The sequence below is a fragment of the Nerophis lumbriciformis genome, linkage group LG18 (genome assembly GCF_033978685.3).
Source record: "Nerophis lumbriciformis linkage group LG18, RoL_Nlum_v2.1, whole genome shotgun sequence".
NCBI classification, from domain to species: domain Eukaryota; kingdom Metazoa; phylum Chordata; class Actinopteri; order Syngnathiformes; family Syngnathidae; genus Nerophis; species Nerophis lumbriciformis.
Genome location: NC_084565.2, coordinates 38,477,501 through 38,497,500, shown reverse-complemented (window position 1 = coordinate 38,497,500; position 20,000 = coordinate 38,477,501). Strand labels below are relative to the sequence as shown.

Below are 20,000 nucleotides of genomic sequence, written 5' to 3'. Positions count from 1 at the left end.
GGAACATCTCTGCCCTGCTGACCCGTCTCCGCTCGGGATGGTGTCCTGCTGGCCCCACTATGGACTGGACTCTTACTATTATGTTGGATCCACTATGGACTAGACTCTCACAATATTATGTCAGACCCACTTGACATTCATTGCATTCGGTCTCCCCTAGAGGGGGGGGGGGGGGGGGTTACCCACATATGCGGTCCTCTCCAAGGTTTCTCATAGTCATTCACATCGACGTCCCACTGGGGTGAGTTTTTCCTTGCCCTTATGTGGGCTTTGTACCGAGGATGTCGTTGTGGCTTGTGCAGCCCTTTGAGACACTTGTGATTTAGGGCTATATAAATAAACATTGATTGATTGATTGATTGTAGTTCTTGGGTCAAGACAAAATCTTTCCGTGGATTACAATACATCAAAGAAACAGAACACCTTCATGTTGCTTCCCATCCTACACAGTGGAGTTTTTACAAGCCTTTTGCTTGGTAGGACCAAAGACAGCTTTTGCCTTCTCGCCGGGAACTCATGGCAACACAAAGTTTTGTGATAACTTAGATACAATTATTCTGACAAGTGTCAGAGGCAGATATTTACATATATCCGAATTTAAGTGTTACTTCTTTTTATTTCATAATCATATTACAAAACAGCTAGTGTTTTTCTTCCAATTGTGGTCTTTTGGTTGTCTGCCAAACTGTGTGCTTAACCTTGAATGAGGAATGTTAGAGAGAGCAATAATAAGCATTTGTTTTGGCTAGAGACACAGGACTGCCAGGGACTTAAGAGGGGAGAGGGTGTTTCGGGGGGGACAGACGATCTTAGGGGCGCATTTGAATGTTCTATGCTGGACTGGTCTGAATGTATATCTGCAAAGCTTTGCAAATATATTACAAAATACCTATTCTGTCTCTGGTGGTTTTTCTACTCAGCTTTAAGTGTCGTAAAGAGCTTGGGAGCGACTTGTGACTTCTTGAATTCCCTGGGAGGAACAACTGGTCCAAAACGCAACACAAGCCACTTCTACACACAGCCACAAAAGTAAAACAACAACAAAAACATAAACACTGTGGTGGCTTCTGCGGTGTTCCACACCATCGTAGCTGGGGTGGGGGAGCAGGGCCAGGGACAGGAGCAGACCCAACAAAGCAAGCAAGAGAGCCGACTCCATCCCTCGGCCGGCGTCCAGTCCGCACGGGTGAGCGAGGATGCGTCCAAGGAGACCGAGGTGTCTGATACCAGCTCCGCAGCCATGTCTCTTCTGAACAGTTTTATGTCAATAAAGAAAAAGGCGCGTTGTAGATCGGAGGAATGAAGAATAACGGAGAGCTCCGAATTGGGAAGAAAGGGCGTGCATGGTCAGCTGCAGCCATGGCGACAAAAGGAGTGCGTCCCGGGATTAAAGTGGGCCGGGGCTGGGCCCGGTCCTCCTCCTCCTCCTCCTGGAACTTGACAACACCATCACTCTAATGGGCGAGCGTGACTCATGGCGGCCAATCCAATTAAAGAGCAAGTCATGTTTTCATCAGCGGCAGACAAAGGCCGACCACATTCTGGTCAGATTTGGGCGTCCTCGTCGCCGTTCTGCAGTGTCATCCTCCCTCCTACAAGTGGTCCTCCACTAAACTCGCGTGAAACGCATTAACGTTACGACTTGGCATCTTCTTTATGTGCTCGACTGCCACATGCACACAAGTAAGCATTGTCACAATACAACAATGCAACATGCTTCCACGCGGGTGCTGTCAGAATAAAAGAATACTTTTCATATTTTTAATCTCGCAGATGCATTAAATTTTGAATTATTTTTGGAATTCCACCAAACTATCAAAAAATTAAGCAGACTTTTAGGGATATTATCGCTCGTAGAAGGATTTTATTGGAGTGGAAATCACAAGTTAAAGTACCAAAGACTGTCACACACACATTAGGTGTGGTGAAATGTGTCCTCTGCATTTGACCCATCCCCTTGCTCACCCCCTGGGAGGTGAGGGGAGCAGTGAGCAGCAGTTAGTAGCCACGCCCAGGAATCATTTTTGGTGATTTAACCCCCAATTCCAACCCTTGATGCTGAGTGCCAAGCAGGGAGGTAATGGCTCCCATTTTTATAGTCTTTGGTATGACTCGGCCAGGGTTTGAACTCACAACCTAACCCAGTGGTTCTCAACCTTTTTTCAGTGATGTACCCCCTGTGATTTTTTTTCTAAATTCAAGTACCCCCTAATCAGAGCAAAGCATTTTTGGTTGAAAAAAAGAGATAAAGAAGTAAAATACAGCACTATGTCATCAGTTTCTGATTTATTAAATTGTATAACAGTGCAAAATATTGCTCATTTGAACTATTTGGAAAAAAAGATATAAAAATAACTAAAAACTTATATATATATATATTGTGTATATATATATATATATATATATATATATATATATATATATATATATATATATATATATATATATATATATATTAGGGCTGCATTTAACAACTAATTTGATAATCGATTAATCTGTCGATTATTATTTCGATTAATCGATTAATAATCGGATAAAAGAGACAAACTACATTTCTATCCTTTCCAGTACTTTATTGGAGAAAAAAACAGCATACCGGCACCATACTTATTTTGATTATTGTTTCTCAGCTGTTTGTAAATGTTGCAGTCTATAAATAAAGGTTTATAAAAATAAAATTTAAAAAATAAATAAATACATTTAAAAAATAAAAAAGTAGCCTCTGCGCATAGCAAAGATCCAATGACTGAATGATGACTAAATTAATCGCCAACTATTTTTATAATCGATTTTAATCGATTTAATTGATTTGTTGTTGCAGCCCTAATATATATATATATATATATATATACATATATATGTGTGTATATATATATATATATACACACCGTATATATATGTAAATATATAATAAAATGCCTGTCATGTCATCAGTTTCTGATTTATTAAATTGTATAACAGTGCAAAATATTGCTCATTTGAACTATTTGGAAAAAAAGATATAAAAATAACTAAAAACGTATATATATATATATATATTGTATATATATATATATATATATATATATATATATATATATATATATATATATATATATATATATATATATATATATATATATATATTAGGGCTGCATTTAACAACTAATTTGATAATCGATTAATCTGCCGATTATTACTTCGATTAATCGATTAATAATCGGATAAAAGAGACAAACTACATTTCTATCCTTTCCAGTACTTTATTGGAGAAAAAAACAGCATACCGGCACCATACTTATTTTGATTATTGTTTCTCAGCTGTTTGTAAATGTTGCAGTCTATAAATAAAGGTTTATAAAAATAAAATTTTAAAAATAAATAAATACATTTAAAAAATAAAAAAGTAGCCTCTGCGCATAGCAAAGATCCAATGACTGAATGATGACTAAATTAATCGCCAACTATTTTTATAATCGATTTTAATCGATTTAATTGATTAGTTGTTGCAGCCCTAATATATATATATATATATATATATATACATATATATGTATATATATATATATATATATATACCGTATATATATGTAAATATATAATAAAATGCCTGTCATGTCATCAGTTTCTGATTTATTAAATTGTATAACAGTGCAAAATATTGCTCATTTGAACTATTTGGAAAAAAAGATATAAAAATAACTAAAAACTTATATATATATATATTGTATATATATTGTGTGTGTATACATATATATATATATATATATATATATATATATATATATATATATATATATATATATATATATATATATATATATATATATATATATTAGGGCTGCATTTAACAACTAATTTGATAATCGATTAATCTGTCGATTATTGCTTCGATTAATCGATTAATAATCGGATAAAAGAGACAAACTACATTTCTATCCTTTCCAGTACTCTATTGGGGAAAAAAAACAGCATACCGGCACCATACTTATTTTGATTATTGTTTCTCAGCTGTTTGTAAATGTTGAAAAAAAGATATAAAAATAACTAAAAACTTGTCGAAAAATAAACAAGTGATTCAATTATAAATAAAGATTTCCACACATAGAAGTAATCATCAACTTAAAGTGCCCTCTTTGGGGATTGTAATAGAGATCCATCTGGATTCATGAACTTCATTCTAAACATTTCTTCACAAAAAAAAGGAAATCTTTAACATCAATATTTATGGAACATGTCCACAAAAAATCAACACTGAATATTGCATTGTTGCATTTCTTTTCACAGTTCTTTTTGACAGACATTTTAGTGAGCTTGTGCTTCACTGAGTTTATGAACTTACATTCATATTTTGTTGAGGTATTATTCAATAAATATATTTATAAAGGATTTTTGAATTGTTGCTATTTTTAGAATATTTAAAAAAAAAAAATCTCACGTACCCCTTGGCATACCTTCAAGTACCCCCAGGGGTACGCGTACCCCCATTTGAGAACCACTGGTCTAACCACTAGGCCACTTAATAGGTTCAGTTTGCCCCCAAGGCCTCCCTATGGCTTAAGGACCTCATGTTTTTCTTAGATTTAGAGAAAATTCAAACAATTTGACTGCATAATTAGTAACATAGCTAAATTAAAGACACTATAGGATAAATGTGACACTCACTGTTGACAATGAACCTTTTCACTCTTTTGTTGTTGTTTTTATTCAGTGACACTCCTCTGTATGTTTGTGATTTTAATTTTTGTTATTACCTTTGTTTCTTTTTTCTTTTAGTAAGTTATTGCGATTCTCTACCTGCTTGTGGTGAAGAGGAAGGCAGTACATTGCTACCCACTGTGACTGAAATGTAGGACGGGAGGTGGGAGGGGGTGGTATTATTTGACTTTTATTATTTTTCTCTAATTTTGTATTTTTTTTAATTTTATTTTGGGGGAGGGACAAAAAATAATAATAAAAGTGTCTGGTTTTTTTAGTACCTGGATTATGATTTCCCTGTCAATTGAATAAATAAGTCCGAGTGGGGCTGTCTTGGTTGACATCGGGGGCGGTACCTCTGGATTGGCAGACCGGGGTGGTGGTTCCGCTCTTTAAGAAGGGGAACCGGAGGGTGTGTTCTAACTATCGTGGGATCACACTCCTCAGCCTTCCCGGTAAGGTCTATTCAGGTGTACTGGAGAGGAGGCTACCCCGGATAGTCGAACCTCGGATTCAGGAGGAACAGTGTGGTTTTCGTCCTGGTCGTGGAACTGTGGACCAGCTCTATACTCTCGGCAGGGTCCTTGAGGGTGCATGGGAGTTTGCCCAACCAGTCTACATGTGCTTTGTGGACTTGGAGAAGGCATTCGACCGTGTCCCTCGGGAAGTCCTGTGGGGAGTGCTCAGAGAGTATGGGGTATCGGACTGTCTGATTGTGGCAGTCCGCTCCCTGTATGCTCAGTGTCAGAGCTTGGTCCGCATTGCCGGCAGTAAGTCGGACACGTTTTCAGTGAGGGTTGGACTCCGCCAAGGCTGCCCTTTGTCACCGATTCTGTTCATAACTTTTATGGACAGAATTTCTAGGCGCAGTCAAGGCGTTGAGGGGTTCCGGTTTGGAGGCTGCAGGATTAGGTCTCTGCTTTTTGCAGATGATGTGGTCCTGACGGCTTTATCTGGCCAGGATCTTCAGCTCTCACTGGATCGGTTCGCAGCCGAGTGTGAAGCGACTGGGATGAGAATCAGCACCTCCAAGTCCGAGTCCATGGTTCTCGCCCGGAAAAGGGTGGAGTGCCATCTCCGGGTTGGGGAGGAGATCTTGCCCCAAGTGGAGGAGTTCAAGTACCTAGGAGTCTTGTTCACGAGTGAGGGAAGAGTGGATCGTGAGATCGACAGGCGGATCGGTGCGGCGTCTTCAGTAATGCGGACGCTGTATCGATCCGTTGTGGTGAAGAAGGAGCTGAGCCGGAAGGCAAAGCTCTCAATTTACGGGTCGATCTACGTTCCCATCCTCACCTATGGTCATGAGCTTTGGGTTATGACCGAAAGGACAAGATCACGGGTACAAGCGGCCGAAATGAGTTTCCTCCGCCGGGTGGCGGGGCTCTCCCTTAGAGATAGGGTGAGGAGCTCTGCCATCCGGGGGGAGCTCAAAGTAAAGCCGCTGCTCCTCCACATCGAGAGGAGCCAGATGAGGTGGTTCGGGTATCTGGTCAGGATGCCACCCGAACGCCTCCCTAGGGAGGTGTTTAGGGCACGTCCGACCGGTAGGACGCCGCGGGGAAGACCCAGGACACGTTGGGAAGACTATGTCTCCCGGCTGGCCTGGGAACACCTCGGGGTCCCACAGGAAGAGCTGGACGAAGTGGCTGGGGAGAGGGAAGTCTGGGCTTCCCTGCTTAGACTGCTGCCCCCGCGACCCGACCTCGGATAAGCGGAAGATGATGGATGGATGGATGGAAGTCCGAGTCCATGGTTCTCGCCCGGGAAAGGGTGGAGTGCCATCTCCGGGTTGGGGGAGGAGACCCTGCCCCATGTGGAGGAGTTCAAGTACCTCGGAGTCTTGTTCACGAGTGGGGGAAGAGTGGACCGTGAGATCGACAGGTGGATCGGTGCGGCGTCTTCAGTAATGCGGACGCTGTATCGGTCCGTTGTGGTGAAGAAGGAGCTGAGCCGGAAGGCAAAGCTCTAAATTTACCGTTCCCATCCTCACTTATGGTCCTGAGCTTTGGGTTATGACCGAAAGGACATGAGGAAATGAGTTTCCTCTGCGCTCTCCCTTAGAGATAGGGTGAGAAGCTCCGTCATCCGGGAGGAGCTCAAAGTAAAGCCGCCGCTCCTCCGCATGGAGAGGAGCCAGATGAGGTGGTTCGGGCATCTGGTCCGGCCGGCAGGAGGCCACGGGGAAGACCCAGGACACGTTGAGAAGACCAGGAGCTGGGTGAAGTGGCCGGGGAGAGGGAAGTCTGGGCTTGCCGGCTTAGGCTGCTGCCCCCGCGACCCGACCTCGGATAAGCGGAAGAAGATGGAATGATGGATGAATGAATAAATAAAAAATATTTAAAAAAAAGAATAAAAGAATACATCATGGTGTTGTCATAATAAAAGAATAAAACATGCTTCCATGCGGTGTTTTAGGCGTTCTATTGAGGGGAAAGTGTGATATTTAGTGTAGAAACAAGACGCTGGATGACGACGCAGCCCAGTCAGGGCGTGTTAAAACCTGGTGACAAAGACTAGTTCACGTCACCTTACTTCAGACTAGTTCATGTCACCTTACTTAAGACTAGTTAATGTCACATCACTTAAGACTAGTTAATGTCACCTCACTTAAGACTAGTTAATGTCACCTCACTTAAGACTAGTTAATGTCACCTGCTTTCTTTAAAAGGGACACTTTTCATACATTTGCGTGCATTATTCGCAAGGATGACATAAACAAAGTAGTCTTTAAATGTTCACATGTCAGGTGAATTGAGTGTAAATGTGTTAAAAGGTTGTTTCAGTGTCCTGAGGCAGTGCAGCCTCCTCATGGCCGCACCCAGGCTGAGCCCACGTCCTCCCAGGAGGTTTCCACCCCAAATCTTGCTTTTTTTTTGTTTGTTTTTCTAATTAAAACCCCCACCTTACACAGTATGAAGACAGAGTGGAATAAAACATACGTGATGCTAGCAGCGAGTGCGCGCCGTCGTCGTTAATTCGATACCCGCCTCCTCCTCGTCCTCCCCGGGCTTCTGCTAGCAGCCTCCGGCCTCCATGGAGGAAGGGGGCTCGGTGAGCTCGGTGTTCCCGGAAAGCGAGGTGCCAGTGCGGGGTGATGTCGCTGGCTGGCCGGCTGGCTGGCTGGCTGGCTGGGTTGTCCTCTGGCGTCCAAAATGGTTGTGTTCGTCTCCTCCTCGTCCTTACACGGAGGGAGGATGCTGCCACCGGGCGATGACGTCACAGCCGAGGGAGGTAACAGCTTAAATGCGGTGGTGGGAAGAGCAATACGTCATAGCAAAACTACCTTGTGTACCGTAATATTTAGCATTGATGTCTGCCTTTGACTAAAAAGTTAATCATTTGTAGTATTTTTTTTTTTTTTTATATATACACTATATTGCCAAAAGTATTTGGCCACCTGCCTTATGAACTTTTAGTGCCATCCCATTCCTAACCCATAGGGTTCAATATGACCTTTTGCAGCTATTAGAGCATACTTGCCAACCCTCCCGAATTTTCCGGGAGACTCCCGAAATTCAGCGCCTCTCCCGAAAACCTCCCGGGACAAATATTCTCCCGAAAATCTCCCGATTTTCAGCCGGAGCTGGAAGCCACGCCCCCTCCAGCTCCATGCGGACCTGAGTGAGGACAGCCTTTTTTTTCATGACGGGAGGACAACAGGGTGACAAGAACTAAATCATCCAGACTAGAGATAAATTGTATTATTATGTTTGTTTGACCTAAAAATTAATATATTTATTAATTTAAAAAAAACAAAAAAAAAAACATTTTTACTATATTTTGCTAAAAACATCAAAATTAATTGTATTTTTATTTGTATTTTTTCGTGACTCCTTATTACATCCAGCCATAGAATTATACATTAAAATAAACTTATTTGAAATAATTGATTTTAAATTATCATAATAATTCATTTAAAATGACCATATTTAATTATTAAAATAATTCAATGTTTATTTTATCAATGTTTATTTATTTATTTTTAATTATTATTTATTAATTATTATTATTAATTATTAATTATTATTTTAATTATAATTATTTTTAATTATTAATTGCTTGTTTATCAACAACTTTAGCATTTTATTCATTACATTTTGAAGCTCTCAGAAGCCAAGTTATGTTATATTCCTTAATATTTATTTATGCAAGTTTGAAGTATCAATTATCTAAACACAGTTTTGTTTGCATATTTTCAGGATGTAGATATATACATATATATATACATATATATATATATATATATATATATATATATATATATATATATATATATATATATATACATACACATATATATATATATATATATATATATATATATATATATATATATATATATATATATATATATATATATATATATATATATATATACATATACATATACATATATATATGTATGAAATACTTGACTTGGTGAATTCTAGCTGTCAATATACTCCTCCCCTCTTAACCACGCCCCCAACCACGCCCCGCCCCGCCCCCCCACCTCCCGAAATCGGAGGTCTCAAGGTTGGCAAGTATGTATTACAGCTTCAGCTCTTCTGGGAAGGCTGTCCACAAGGTTGCGGGGTGTGTTCATAGGAATTTTCCACCATTCTTCCAAAAGCGGTGAGGTCACACACTGATGTTGGTGGAGAAGGCCTGGCTCTCAGTCTCCGTTCTAATTCATCCTAAAGGTGTTCTATCCGTTAGGACTCTGTGCAGGCCAGTCAAGTTCATCCACACCAGACTCTGTCATCCATGTCTTTATGGACCTTGCTTTGTGCACTGGTTCACAGTCATGTTGGAAGAGGAAGGGGCCCGCTCCAAACTGTTCCCACAAGGTTGGGAGCATGGAATTGTCCTAAATATTTTGGTATCCTGGAGCATTCAAAGTTCCTTTCACTGGAACTAAGGGGCCAAGCTCAACTCCTGAAAAAAGCAAATGTGCTGGGTCAAAAGTATACATACATCAATGTTAATATTTGCTTACAAGGCAAGTTTACCTGCAATAAGGCGCTTTTGGTAGCCATCCACAAGCTTCTGCTTGAATTTTTGACCACACCTCTTGACAACATTGGTGCAGTTCAGCTTAATGTGTTGCTTTTCTGACATGGACTTGTTTCTTCAGCATTGTCCACATGTTTAAGTCAGGACTTTGGGAAGGCCATTCTGAAACCGTAATTCCAGCCTGATTTAGCCATTCCTTTACCACTTTTGACATGTGTTTGGGGTTATTGTCCTGTTGGAACACCCAACTGCGCCCAAGACCCAACCTCCGGGCTGATGATTTTAGCTTGTCCTGAAGAATTTGGAGGAAATCCTCCTTTTTCATTGTCCCATTTACTCTCTGTAAAGCAGCAGTTCCATTGGCAGCAAAACAGGCCCAGAGCATAATACTACCACCACCATGGTTGACAGTAGGGATAGTGTTCCTGGGATTAAAGGCCTCACCTTTTCTCCTCCAAACATATTGCTGGGTATTGTGGCCAAACAGCTCCATTTTTGTTTCATCTGACATCACATGGACAAAGATAAGACCTTCTGGAGGAAAGTTCTGTATGTATACTTTTGACTCAGCAGATTTAGACCCATAAAAAACTCATAAAAGAACCAAACTTCGTGAATGTTTTTTCTGACCAACAAGTATGTGCTCCAATCACTCTATCACAAAAAGAGTTGTAGGTTCTTTACAAGTGTATGTCCACTTTGAACCACGACTGTATGTGTGTAGTGTCCGTAATTCTAAATGTCTTATCACTTATGTGTGTAGTATGTCATTCTAACTCCACTCATTTGGTCAAAGTCCCTAAGAGGGAAAACAGTCCAGCAAGTTTGGAGCATGTGGAAAGAAGTGATGACAGTGATCATTGTTCACCACAAGGGGGCGCCACAGTATTCATGCCGTAAGGTCCCACCCATCACCCTGACCCACAATAAAAGATTTAGCAAAGATTGGATGAGGAGTTTGTTAGAGCACGACCCCTTCGGGTTGCTGAAAAATGGCAAAGGGAGACCAAGATGACCTGTTTGGTTTCAAGACACGGGTCCTTGAGGTTTTTACGCGCGTCCTGTCATGATGGGCGTCTCCAACCATGTTCGTGACGACAGGGCCTGAGCAGGCCCAGAATCAATGTTATGATTTATTGACCTACTGAGGCGCAAATGACTTCACATCAAATATTAAACTTTGAAATATTGCATCATTTTTCTGTTTGCCATGTAAAAAACTAAGTTTTCTTTGACAAAAAGGGAATAAAACAAAGAAATAAGAAACACAAATACCGTATTTTTCCGAGTATAAGTCGCACCGGCCGAAAATGCTTGAAGGGGAACATTATCACCAGACCTATGTAAGCGTCAATATATACCTTGATGTTGCAGAAAAAAGACTATATATTTTTTTAACCGATTTCCGAACTCTAAATGGATGAATTTTGGCGAATTAAACGCCTTTCTAATATTCGCTCTCGGAGCGATGACGTCACAACGTAACGTCCAGTGACGTGCAGTCACTAGAGGCATCATGGAAAGAAAAAAAATGTAAAAAGAAAAAAAAAAATGAAATCGTTAAATGTATCCAGTGATTATACTATAAAGTTATTTTCCATTTAACTTCACCAGTTTTAGATTATTTTTATTCAAAATCGGTGAATTTTCACATTTGCCATTCAAATACTGAGAAGAGACGGTGCGGTGAACAGCAGCCAGTTGAGGCACGTCACTCAGTGCCTCAACATGGATTCCGGACTCGGCTAACTGCTGGCCTGCTGTGCAGTGAGACTGTATTGCTATATGAACTATATAATACATTTCCATAGTTTAGTTAGCGGAGGTATATAATGTACAGTGTATTTTGTCAACAACTGTATGTGTGTAAAGTATTTCTTGAAAGTTTGGCTGTGTCAGGACTTGGACTTTGGCTTGGTTTGTTCTCCCGTGGTTCAAATGAGCATTTGGACCAGACATGGCGTGAAGGTGAAGACATTATTTATTTTAAACTATCAAAAAAGGAATAAACAAAAAGCGCGCACAGTGGCGGAGAATAAAACTAGACTTTAAACACAAAACTTGCACATTGGCAGAAACTATGAACAATTAAACAAAACACTAACTGTGGCTTAACAAACAAAAACTTACTTGGCATGGAACCGGCATGAAAAAAAGAGTAGCAAGGGTCATCAGGGTGTGGAGAGTGTGCAGGAGCATAAATGTGGTGATGTCGTCAGGACGAACAACAGAAAATGAATGAACTTAAATACTATGGACATGATTAGTGAAAGCAGGTGCGTGACTCAAAACGTGAAACAGGTGCGTGACGTGACAGGTGAAAACTAATGGTTGCTATGGTGACAAGAGTGCACAATGAGTCCAAACGTGGAACAGGTGCGTGACGTGACAGGTGAAACTAATGGTTGCTATGGTGACAAAACAAAACAAAAGTGCACAAAAAGTCCAAAATTTAAACCGAACATTACTAAAACAAAACATGATCACACAGACATGACAGGCTGCAAAAGACGCACTGGCTGAGGCTCGCCTCCTGCACCCCCGCGGTAGAATTTGCACCCCCTGACGGGAGTGTTATATCAACTAAAGCCCACACTTAAACTTTTCATGTGCAAGATTGAATCTATTTAAAAAAGTTATTTCATAAGAAGCCAAAAAGTGCAAAAACAGTAATGTTTATGTTGGAGGAGTTGTGAATGACTGCAGGGCCACAACATTAGGTACACCTGCAGACTGCAGGTGTACCTAATTCACAACTCCTCCAACACCAACATTATTGTTTTTGCACTTTTTGGCTTCTTATTAAATAACTTTTGTAACCTATTTTTATGGGCTTTCCTCTTTGTGATGTTAAGTTCCTGTTATGCGCTGTTATACAGTGTATGCCTTGAGTTCTTATTTTGAAGGCGCTAAGAGTGGAATTTTGACACGTTGGAGTGGAGCGGAAGTTTTTGAAAGAAGGTAAATAAAGTGGTCCTCGTGTAAACTGGAGCCTCCGTGTTTGTTATTTTGTAGTTTCATACAGTATAGGCGACATTTATAAACCCTCGGTTACACTTTTTAAAATAGATTCAATCTTGCACGTGGAAAGTTGAAGTGAGGGCTTTAGTTGATATAACACTCCCGTCAGGGGGTTCATTAATCCAGCACAACAGCGGCGCATTTATAAGTAAAGGTAAGACCATAATAACGTTTTTTTATTAAATGTGCTTTTTTGTGTGCTACAGTTTGTATGTGTAAAGTTAAAGTTAAGTTAAAGTACCAATGATTGTCACACACACACTAGGTGTGGTAAAATTTGTCCTCTGCATTTGACCCATCCCCTTGTTCACCCCCTGGGAGGTGAGGGGAGCAGTGGGCAGCAGTGGCGCCGTGCCCGGGAATCATTTTTGGTGATTTAACCCCCAATTCCAAGCCTTGATGCTGAGTGCCAAGCAGGGAAGAATGCTGGTATGAGCTTTTAAACATAACCCGTTAACTGCTGCCAATCAAATGGTGAATAAGATACTCTGTAGGGTTCATATGTTTGTAAATCCGACTGTGATGAAGTCAGTGCCTCACCAGCCATCAACCTCACCGCACGTCACTGGTGACGTCACATCGGGAAGCAATCCGCCATTTTCTCAAACACCGAGTCGAATCAGCTCTGTTATTTTCCGTTTTTTCGACTGTTTTCCGTACCTTGGAGACATCATCCTTCGTCGGGTGTGTTGTCGGAGGGTGTAACAACACGAACAGGGACGGATTCAAGTTGCACCAGTGGCCCAAAGATGCGAAAGTGGCAAGAAATTGGACGTTTTGTTCCGCACACTTTACCGACGAAAGCTATGCTACGACAGAGATGGCAAGAATGTGTGGATATCCTGCGACACTCAAAGCAGATGCATTTCCAACGATAAAGTCAAAGAAATCTGCCGCCAGACCCCCATTGAATCTGCTGGAGTGTGTGAGCAATTCAGGGACAAAGGACCTCGGTAGCACGGCAAGCAATGGCGGCAGTTTGTTCCACCAAAGATGATCAAGAGAAGAATATCGACCCTAGCTTGCCTGGCCTGCTGACATCAACTCCAAAACTGGACAGATCAGCTTTCAGGAAAAGAGCGCGGATGAGGGTATGTCTACAGAATATATTAATTGATGAAAATTGGGCTGTCTGCACTCTCAAAGTGCATGTTGTTGCCAAATGTATTTCATATGCTGTAAACCTAGTTCATAGTTGTTAGTTTACTTTAATGCCAAACAAACACATACCAATCGTTGGTTAGAAGGCGATCGCCGAATTCGTCCTCGCTGGCTGTCGTGTCGTTTTCGTCGGTTTCGCTTGCATACGGTTCAAACCGATATGGCTCAGTAGCTTCAGTTTCTTCTTTAATTTCGTTTTCGCTACCTGCCTCCACACTACAACCATCCGTTTCAATACATGCGTAATCTGTTGAATCGCTTAAGCCGCTGAATCTGAATCCGAGCTAATGTCGCTATAGCTTGCTGTTCTTTCCGCCATGTTTGTTTGTATCGGCATCACTGTGTGACGTCACAGGAAAATGGACGGGTGTATATAACGATGGTTAAAATCAGGCACTTTGAAGCTTTTTTTAGGGATATTGCGTGATGGGTAAAAGTTTGAAAAAAACTTCGAAAAATATAATAAGCCACTGGGAACTGATTTTTAATGGTTTTAACCCTTCTGAAATTGTGATAATGTTCCCCTTTAATAAAGTCGGAAAAAAACATATAAGTCGCATTTTTTGGGGAAATGTATTTGATAAAAGCCAACAGCAAGAATAGACATTTGAAAGGCAATTTAAAATAAATAAAGAATAGTGAACAACAGGCTGAATAAGTGTACGTTATATGAGGCATAAATAACCAACTGGTATGTTAACGTAACATATTATAGTAAGAGTCATTCAAATAACTATAACATATAGAACATGCTATACGTTCACCAAACAATCTGTCACTCCTAATCACTAAATCCCATGAAATCTTATACGTCTAATCTCTTACGTGAATGAGATAAATAATATAATTTGATATTTTTGTCATGTCTGTGTAATCATGTTTTGTTTAGTTTAGTTATTGGACTCTTTAGTTTCTGGCTTCTCACTCCCTTGTCTTGTTTCCATAGTTACCCATTAGTTTCACCTGTTCCACGTTTGGACTCATTGTGCACTCTTGTTTGTCACCATAGCAACCCATTAGTTTTCACCTGCCCTCACGACTCACGCACCTGTCTTTAATCATGTCTATAGTATTTAAGTTCATTGTTTTGAGTTTGTCGGTCTGACGACATCCCCGCATTTATGCTCTGCACATTTCTGACTGTTTTTTCATGTCCATCGTTCACGCTGCTCCTTTTTGTCCATGCCAAGTAAGTTTTGTTTATTATTGCCACAGTTAGTGTTTTTTGTTGTTCATAGTTTTTGCCTTTGTGCAAGTATTTGGTTTCATAGTTTGTTCTCCGCCATTGTGCGCACCTTTTGTTTACTTCCTTGTTTTGTATTTATAGTGTTTAAATAAAAATGTACTTACATTCCCGTCTCGCCCGAGCCAACTTTCCGTTGCATCCCGGAAAAGCAAACACCCAGGACCAAGTCTTGACAATTTTACGCTAATGTGTTAATCATTTCACACATAAGTCGCTCCTGAGTATAAGTCGCACCCGGCCAAACTATGAAAAACTGCGACTTATAGTCCGAAAAATACGGTACTAATAATTCACATTTATAATCAATAAATAGATCTGAAGTTGAAAGTAAAAAAAAAAAGAAAAAAAAGGTTCGACTTATTTTGGATCCCCAAGAAATTGAGTGGGATTTTTTTTTTGTTTCAAACTGTCGTTGCACACAAGGACGGATTTCAAATGAATGCTTTGCCATAAAAAATTGGGTTTTGGGGAAAAAAAAGGGCATAAAACATAAAAGAAAAAAATGTATATTGGCAAACAAGACTGCCAGGCAGAGTTAGGTTTAAATTGCTCTGATTAGTGATCAGGAGCAGGTTAACCTACCGACCACTAATCAGAGGTAGGCGCAGGAAATCAGCACCCATAGAAACTAAGAAAACTAATGAGGTTGCTGAAAAATAAATAGACAATAAACTAAAGATAATATTACTGAACCACAGATCACAAACATGACCCGGACAACGGGGCATGAAAAGTAGGCGTTTTAAAACACCAAGAAGCTTCTGTTGTATAGACATAGCTACTTTTTCAGAAATTCCTATACCTCTGACAAACTCAACAAAAATCTAATCTAAGGAAGATGGTTCTCGAGAATATAGAAAAAGAGCAATTGTGAATGAAAAAAATGGTTAAATAGCCCTGCCCTATGCGGGGAATCCTGCAAAAGAAAGAAACCTATCAAAGGAATACAGTCTTTTATTCACGTGAACAAAACAAGGATCTCATTTGCGACTTTTCAAAACTCCAAAAGGCCATTCTGCTCAAAAAATAAATATGGACGGTTAACAAGGTCTTGGACTCTGGCACAGCGCTGAGAAGACATCAAACTTGACTAAATAGAAAATTGTAACAAAGTCTGAGTTTGTGAACCTGTGGAAGGATCATTACCTTTGCCGGAGGAGAGCGACACCTCTGGCCACGCACCGTGTCCAATTTTCCAGCGAGTTATCCAGTGCTGACTGCTGGATTTGGGGCGTGCTCTAGCATGGCGAGCTTGGTCCTAACGATTCGCCTGCAAGGTTGACAGTCCAAACGGACTCTTCAAAGACAGCGGGACTTGTTAGTATCTGGTGGTTTATTTGCATCACTGGTGAAATGTTGCTCTGTCATATACGCCGGTCCAGAGCATCACAAACCTGCTCAATGGGTGACAAGTCCGGTGAGTATCCTGGCCATGCAAGAACTGTTTTCTAGGTCCTTGCAATATTGGGCCGTGCATTATCATGCTCTCTCTCTCTCTCACATAGAAGAAAGAACTACTGTGCTATGTCATGCAACTTCCACAGACATTTTTCCGCTTGAAGAGGTCTGTTCTTGGAGGCAGGGGGTGAGGGTGATGGGTCAAATGCAGAGGATGATCTCACCACACCGAGTGTGTGTGTGACAATCGAAAACGAGAAGAAGTCGGTCACAAGAGACCCACTCTCTTCTTGGCAGGTCCGATTCAGGACCTGCCAAGACCTCACTTACTTAAGCCATCGACCACTCTTCTACATCCAACAGTTTTAGGCTATACTTTCTGCCTCCCTCCGGCTGGTTACCTGCCTCTTGAGTTCTGCTTCAGTCTCTCCCTCCTCCAGGTGTTCTTTGGCTGCCTGTTGTGTGGCGCCAGTTTCCGCAAAGTCTGGCCTATTCATTCCCATTTTTGTCTCAGGATCTGCCGGACTTCCTCTAAGCCATAGTTCCTCATTCTTACTTTTGTTTAACCACCTGATCCCAAAGATGCGTTTCAGACAGCAGTATGTAAAGGGGGAGGTCTGTGTCATGGGAGAACCACTTGTGCAAAGCCGAACATTCAAGTACCTAGGAAGAACAGTGCCAGAAAATGCCAAGCTTGATGATGAGATCAGACTCAGGATGGGGAGAGCGAGTGCTGTGTTTGGGAAATTAAGGGAAAGACTCTGAAATAACAGGCATGTTTCTATTTGCGTCAAGTGCACGGTGAACAGAGCAACTGTGCGAGCTACACTTTTGTACGGTGCTGAAACTTGGAGCCTCTACATTTTGCAAGTCAGGAAACTTCACGCCAACATGATGCGCCACCTTCGGGCCATCATGGGCATCTCTTAGAGAGACAAAATCCCGAACACAGAGGTCGTAAGTCGTGCTGGACTGCCAAACGAACCTGAGATGGGTCGGGCATGTAGAGAGAATGAGCCACGAGCGGCTCCCTCGGAATCTGCTCGACTCACATGTGGAGGAAGGGAAACGAAACCGAGGGAGGTCAAGGCTACGGTACAAGGATACCGTTAAACGGAATTTGAGGGAACTGAAGATCGATACTGCAACCTGGCAGCCGAGGGTTGAGTGGAGGTCTACGATCCGACCGAAATGAAATAGTCATTGTCGTGCCCGACAGACTGCTCTGATGATGATTGTCAGAATAATTGTATCTAAGTTATCACAAAACTTTGCATTGAGTTCAGCTCGCCCTGCGAGAGGACAAAAGCTGTCTTTGATCCGACCAAACAAAAGGCTTGTAAAACTCCACTGTGTACGATGGGAGGAGACAGGAAGGGTTTGGTTTCTTTGATGTATTGTAATCCACAGAAAACTTTTGTCTTGACCCGAGAACTACAAAGCGGAGAGAAAGCAGGACCTGCCCAAGCTCCAGGCACCTTTGATTGATTGATTACTTTAATAGTAGATTGCACAGTACAGTACATATTCCGTACAATTGACCACTAAATGGTAACACCTGAATAAGTTTTTCAACTGTTTAAGTCGGGGTCCACGTTAATCAATTCATGGTACCTTTTCTTTGAACTCTTTTACAACCTTTTCTTTGAACTGTTTTACGACCTTTTCTTTGAACTGTTTTGTAACAAAGGCGATGGCTGTTTACGACCCCCATCCCTTAGAAACAGCTGTTGCCATGTAATCAGGGAAAGTCCAAATAAAAGAGGAGGCATATAGTCTTTCGTCAGAGCGTGGTGGAACTGTGCAAAGAGTACAGTCCAGACGTTTCTCTTCAATTGAGCCAAATTGAATTCTGTCTAATTCCTTGCTTCTTCATCGGTGTTTGAACCTGACAATGATGATGATGATATAAAAGACTGTATTCTTGGTTGGTTGGTTACTTTCCATACCTACCATTGTTGCCTGTTTGACTGAATTTATTTGATCAACCATTTGCTGACATTTCACACTAGAAAATCATCAAAGAATGTATGGTTCCTAGAATCGGCCAGTACTCAAGGCTATAACCTTGGTATGGTATCGGAAGTGAAAAAGTTGTATGAGGACTAACTCTGGCGGAAGTTAGCTATATGTTGATAAATACCCTGTCATAGACAGGATGGGTGGAAACAGAGCTAGGTCAGTTGCTACATGCTAGTTAGTTCTGGTGGAAGATGGCAAAGCACAGAAGACATCCAGTCCTTCCAGGGAGAAGAGTTTATTGAAGATTTCAGTGACACAAGATGAAACAATGCTACAATGACTTCCTTTTGACTCACTGACCACCTGCAGTGGTCCCCTCGAGATGGATCACAGTTGACTTGCCACACATGATGTGAGGAGAGAAAACATAAGACTATATTTCACAACATGCACAGAAAATTCTCCGTTTTCTTTGTCCAATTTCTTATTAAACGTGTCTTCTATGCCAGGAAACATTACCATGGTTCCATGACAAAAACCTGCTCATAATTTACTTGTCATGGACCAGCACCGTATTTGGACTTTAAGGGTACATTTGAGGTCACACCCTGATGTACCATGCATAGTGCACACATGAACATTAGTCACGTCTTCTTTAAAGTCCTGTGTTTGGTTGTCAGGCCTGGGTGGAGACCTTCTAGAACACCATTCTGTTGCTCTCGTCTCCTTTAAACACCATCTCCGGTGTTCTAAATCCTCCCTCGATATCATACCATTTGTGGTATCAGGTATCTACGTCCGGAAAGCTTGTGCAAAATTACAAATTGACTTGGGAATGACCCCCAAATTCTATTGAACCGAGGTTGCAAACAGGAAGTAGAACTGCAATTCCAATTCGAATTGAAGGAAGTCAAATTTTTAAATTCCAGGATTTCAAGCATGACTGTTTTACATATTTCATGGGAATATCAATTACAGCAAATGTTTTTCATTCAAAATCATGTCATGATAGGTGCTAACATGCTAACAGTTGACATATAACAATGACTACGTTAGCATATTAGTAAATTTTTTGGGTAGCGTTGCTAGCATGCTAACTGTTAAAAACTTAGTTTTGTAGGTATCAAACTAAAACTGGTTACTTGGCGCTATCTTACTAGCATGCCAACAGTTATCATAGAGGATGCTAAGAGTTAGTATTTTGGGTAATCTTATCAGTGTCATTTCTATCGATGCTAAGTGCTATCTTGCTAGCATTCTAACTGTTAGTATGTTAGCATGCTAACTGTTGAAATTTTACCCAATTTTGTTGGTATCAAATTCAAAGTCATGACTATGGTTACTTGACAATAGCTTACCAGCATGCTAACAGTTATCATAGAGGATGCTAACAGTTATCCTGTTTAATATTTTAGCCAATTCTGTGGGTATGAACCTAAAAGTCATGGATATTGCTACTATACGCTATCTTGCTAGCGTTCTGTTAATATGTTAGCATGCTAACTGTTAAAAACTTACAGTTTTGTAGGTATCAAACTAA

The 20,000-nt window shown here is 40.8% G+C and overlaps 1 protein-coding gene across 12 annotated transcripts in view; it reads right to left on the bottom strand.

The window, feature by feature from the left end:
- The window catches only part of kif1aa (kinesin family member 1Aa), a 137,117-nt gene extending 129,248 nt beyond the window's left edge, over positions 1-7,869 (bottom strand). For all 12 annotated transcript variants that reach the window (XM_061978349.2, XM_061978353.2, XM_061978354.2 and 9 more), the window contains exon 1: positions 7,617-7,869. The gene's annotated coding sequence lies outside the window, so the exon portion shown is untranslated. The remainder of the gene's footprint in view (positions 1-7,616) is intronic.
- Positions 7,870-20,000: the final 12,131 nt, after the last annotated feature.